This window comes from Musca vetustissima, unplaced genomic scaffold, assembly GCF_032173495.1.
Source record: "Musca vetustissima isolate MV318-11 ecotype Yass unplaced genomic scaffold, APGP_CSIRO_Mvet_v1 utg80337, whole genome shotgun sequence".
In the NCBI taxonomy this organism is placed as follows: domain Eukaryota; kingdom Metazoa; phylum Arthropoda; class Insecta; order Diptera; family Muscidae; genus Musca; species Musca vetustissima.
Window position 1 is genome coordinate 6,200 of NW_026885179.1, and position 6,053 is coordinate 12,252.

Consider the following 6,053-nt stretch of genomic DNA (forward strand, 5'->3'; position numbering starts at 1 on the left):
TATTAAGATTTATTTTTTTTAACATCAAAAAATGTTAAGAGAACACATCAACGCTGGTGTGCTCGTCTGCCCAACTATGCTGTACAATGAATGCCCACCATTAATGTTAAGTCGTTGTATGAAAACAGAGAATACAAAATACAATGCATGATGTTCACTCATTGGACTCATTGATGTTGTCTAACTTGTTCTTGTAATCCATCATACTGCATGTTGTGCTTTCGAGTTTGATCGTTTGATCGGACAAAGCACAACGAAGAACAACACAACTTCGGTGGTTGAATTCATTTGCACTCATCCAATGTTGTTGTGTACTCTGAATACGACTTAACACCCATGAATGTGGATGGGCATTCATTGTACGAGTACATTCTTGCAGATGTCTAGTACATAGGTCAATGGCAATGGTGTCATCTCATGTTATCACCTTGAAGAGATCTTCTGCGGTATAGTAGTTGGCAATGGTTGTGCACGAACATCAACATCGTCATCATCGTGCTTAGCAGTGCGACCTCAACAACAACAAACGAAAATTCATGACAATAAAAAAATGTGGTGGGTTCCATGGTCATAGAAATAAATACTCACCTAAGAAACAGTTATAAATTTTTCACAATCATTTGATGCAGTGGAGGTTGGAAAAGAACTTTGTTGAGAGAAAAAAATTACAGGTCATAAATTCAAATGTTTTCTGTCGATGCTGTTCACATGCAACAACAATGCATGTGAATCTAATAAACATTGGCCAAGACAACATGAAAATGATGATGATCATCATCGTCATAATTCATTATGGCCAAGAAGACATGATACCCCACTCTTTTGTGAATTTAGTGAATGTCCATGACACGCAGCCCTCTGCAGTATTTGAAATATTCGCACATAACAATAGCATTGACACAGACTCCAATTTTTGTGGTGGCATTGCTATTATTGCACGAATGCTGAGTGGTAAAACTCCATAATCATAACTTCTATGAGAGTTTGGGATTTTTAGATCCTTTAATATATACATTTATATTGACCCCACAAACTTAAATTCCGCTAAAATGTTTCACACTTTAACTTGGAGACATTATTAGAACCGTTAAATTTAAAATATTTCAATGCTTATTCTCTACAGACCGACATTAGGTATTTTGGATTAATACAAGATGTCCTTCTAAGAAATTTTAAAATAACCTTCACAATACAATATTATTTACCTATACATTTTAAAATTTATCATTTTTTATCATTTTTTAAATAAAAAATAATTAATTAAATATTTTTTTTAATTTTATTTAATTCTATTTTTTCATTTAATTCAATTCTAATTATTTCTGTTTCTCAATTAATTTGCAAAAATTAGAGAGAGGTAAAGAGGGAGCCAAACGCCAACTCGTAACATTTTTTTCTTTCATGTGACAATTATAGTAGTTACCCCGCATTACACATTCTCAATCAACACACCCACATTCTCAATCGCAAATTTTTTGTTTTTACAACACCATACAAAGACAACGTCACCATCACTGACAACATAAATGCTGTTGGACTTACAACTCCAACACTCATACCCCATACATAGCATACCGGACATACCAACGCAAACTCAACTGGCCAAGTGACATCATTTCCCTTCTGTCGTGTCTTGGCGACAACAACGAAAACACTTAACAATAAAAACAACAACGACAACAAAATTGCTAATTATAAGTTTGATCTTATCTTCTTGGAAGTGTAACAAGACCAAATTATGTTATAGTTAAGACGAACAATAAATAGGAAGGAAGTAAAAACAAACAAGTGAAAAAGCGTTAAGTTCGGCCGTGCCGAACTTTGGATACTAGAAATGAAAATAAAGGGAACATACCAAAAACGAATTATGTAAACCATAATACAAATTTCAGAAATTTTTAATTGATAATTCAAATTCGAAGATGGGGAATATCGGTCCACTCCTTCTGAATCCTCCACACAGGGGCTAGGGCTAAATGCGGCTATAATTCATTATCGAACCTTACGTTCTAATTTTTTATCTCGCTATCCTCCGCAGGTGAAATGATTACAATAGAGTCTTAGAACCAAACTCAAAACGCGGAACAAATCAGATAACTATTTTAATATAAAAAAGGGGGTTATATGGGGACTACCCCAAAAAGGGGGCGAATATTAATAATTTTTGGTAGAGAGATTTGTTACCATATACGACCACAAAACACCAAATTGCAGCAAATTCGGTTGAAAAACGCGCTCAAGAACCCCAAAATGCCGAAAATTGGGGGTACCCTTATATGGGGGCTATCCGAAAAAATGGATCTATATTCATAATTTTTTGTGGAGTGATTTGGTGCCTATTAAGAACTCAAAATACTTAATTACAGCTAATTCGGCGGAAAAATACGATTAAAACCCCCAAAATACTGAAAATTGGGAGGTAACGTTATATGGGGGCAACCAGAAAAAGTGGACCTATATTTATAATTTTTTGTGGAGACATTTAGTACCCAATAAGAACCCAATGTAGCGAATTTGGCTGAAAAACGCGCTCAAGAACCCCAAAATACCGAAAATTGGGGAGTACCCTTATATGGGGGCTACCGGAAGAAATGTACCTATATACATAACTTTTAGTAGAGAAATTTGGTAACTATTAAGAACTCAAAATACTAAATTACAGCCAATTCGGTGGAAAACTAGGACCAAAACCCCCAAAATACTGAAAATTAGGAGGTACCGTTATATGGGGCTACAATTTTTTGTGGAGACATTTAGTATCCAATAAGAACCCAATGTACCAAATTTCAGCGAATTCGGCTGAAAAACCGCTCAAGAACCCCAAAATACCGAAATTTGGCGGGTACCCTTATATGGGAGCTATGCCTAAACGTGGACCGATATATCCCATCTACGAACTTGACCTGCCTGCAGACAAAAGACAACCATATGCAAAATTTCAGCACCCTATCTCAATTCCTTCAGAAGATAGCGTGGTTACAACAGACGGACGGACGGACATGGCTAGATCGTCTTAGAATTTTACTCTGATTAAGAATATATATACTTTATAGGTCGGAAATGAATATTTCGATGAGTTACAAACGCAATGACAAAATTAATATACCCTCCATACTATGGTGGAGGGTATAAAAATATGCAGAAAAAACAAGTAGTATTTTCTTAAATTAATATTTTTTAGGACAATAGGACTTTAACATGGATGTTTAATGAATATTTTACACTCTGCTATAACTTTATAATATTTAGGACTACTTCTCCTTCAAATCTCACAGATAAAAGCGTGAACTTGTAAAGGAATTTTTTTCCGAGACCTAACACATTTTTTAAGATTATTTTTCCTCCACTATCTCTGCTAGAATCATTTTTTTTAATATTTCCCCTCCATTACCTCCACCACAAATGGTCAAAATTTTCAATATTTCTAAATCCAATATCGGGCGAATCGAATGTCAAATTTAAACCAACAATAGCACACACAAGCTATTATCTTTACATAAACTAGATCCATTCCGACTATGGATCCCATTAATCCAAACACACTAGTTCCTCCCCACAAATGGTCAAAATTATCAATATTCATTAATCCTATATCAAGCGAATGGAATGTCCGCGTTGAATCAAAATATGCACAACCAATTATGTTTACATAGACTAGATCGATTCCGTCGGCCCTCTACTTCTGGTACCTTCTCCACAAAGGTTGAATATTTTATAAACTTATAAATTTAATTTGAAGCTATTTATATAACCGATTTGATCAACATTAAATCCGAAACCTCTTTGAAAAAAATACATATGCCTTATATAAAGCGAATAATAAAACCTCTGTGTAATTCCGAAGACCTCCCCAAACCATAGGCTGAGAGATAATATATGTCGGCAATACCGACTGATACCTTTAACTTGTTTTAAAGAACTTTCCCCGTCCCTTTCGCAGTATGTGAGTGAATTTTTTCCCTAACCTATTACCGCTACTGGAATGGAATTCAGTAGGGATTGACGTACTAACATGTGTTGTGTTGTCAACAAATACTTGTTAAATCAATTAAAAAATAAATCTTTAAAATTTCGGAGCGATAATTGTTCACTACTTTCAATATGAATTAGCAGGACTTGATTCGGAAAAATAACGCAGAGGAGCCGTTTACCTATAATCGGTCAAGAGAGTGCAAATATTGAGAAATATTACCCAGGCTCGGAATATAGATCCGCAGCTACATAGAGCTCCGTGGTAGTTATATCGGGTATCATATAGCCTCGTCCGGAATATAGATCCGCAGCTACAAAGAGCTCCGTGGAAGTGGTTTCAGGGTATCATGTGATCGGCCACGTCCGCCACATTTATAAGCCGAACATCACAAAATTTCCATAGGGAAGGCACTACAACCAACTAATACGAATGGCAGTCATGATTATGAACTGTCAATATTTCATCATTTAGCGGGTTACTGTGGGAAAACTTGATTCGGAAAAATACCGCAGAGGAGCCGTTTACCTATAATCGGTCAAGAGAGTGCAAATATTACCCAGGCTCGGAATATAGATCCGCAGCTACATAGAGCTCCGGGTAGCTATATCGGGTATCATATGATCGGCCACGTCCGACTATACTGCTCCGCTCACTGGTTTATAAAATGTTTTGTTAACAATAACGTCTTTTAAAACAATATATATTTTCGTGAAAAGTTTTTAAATTTTTGCTTAAAGTTTAAATAAACACTTTTATATGAATTTCAGGGCGTGGATTTAAAATTTATATTTCTTTCGGAACAATCATATCTAATTTTTCTGTCTTGGGTTTTAAAATAAAATTTTTTGTTGTAAATTCCAGGGCGTGGAATTTTGCATAAAATGTTTTTTATTAACAATATGTCTAATTTCTTTATTTTCGCATATCAAACTTCCCTTTCAATTTATAATCACCAACAAATAAAAAAAACCTAATTCCTCTTAAAACGAAATCAAATCATGTCTACATTTTAAAATACATAATTCGTTTTAGCAATTAATTGGATCGATGAATTTGAACAAAAAATTAAAGAAAAAAATAAATAAATTCATATTAAATTAGTATTTAAACATTTAAATGCCTTCTGTTACGAGACATGCAAATATGGCTAAGCAACAATTTTTCGCTTTTCGTTTTCATGCCAATACTAATGAAGTTATTTGTTTTTTTACGATTTCATTACAGATTTTGGAGCACGAACAGATTTTGTTGGGGTTTTTGAACAAACAGCTGGCATTAAACTAACTCACGCACTCGCATTGCAATTGGCATGTTAACGTGAACGCAAACGTGAGAAGAGTGTGAGTGAGTGAGGGTCCCATACAAAACGTTATGCATTGAAACAACAGACAACAACAAATTATAACCCTGCGTAAAATCAAAATTTATTTGGAGCCAAATGAAAATACCAAACACGCACTAAATAAACAACAGCAAAAAAAAAAAAGAAATATATATTTTTTGTTTTTGAAAAAAAAAGTGAATAAACTCCCTCCCACGAATACGTTACTGACTGATATGGCGAAATCTTCTCTTGTCTAGGGGCCAAATAGAAATTTCTTGTAAAACCAAATTTTAGTTCAATACGGAACGTAAACAAGCAAACGGCTACCGAGGAAGCTAACAATTACGAGAAGCCAAGTGAAAACCTTTTGTTGTAAACGTGATCACATTAAAAAAAAACGAAAAAAGGCCTATAATAAAAAAATATTGTGGTGTTATAAATAAAAAAATTCAATTTGTTTCCAATAGAATAATCCAGAAGAAAAATAATAATCTCGTTGAAAAATATTTTATTGCATAGAAAAACAAATCATCATCAGCAGCATCATAATTGTTTGCTGTTTTGGAGAAATATGTTCATTAGCTTTGGTTGCATGCAACATAGGCAGCAGCAACAGAAACACCAAAACAACTCATCTCCATCCTCGACATCATCTAAATTATTAATTTCAAATGTATTTATTTGTTTTCCCCAACAACGTTCAGTGCCTTAGAGAAAAGCGTAGTCAAGCAACAAAATATTTCCACCGATAAAACA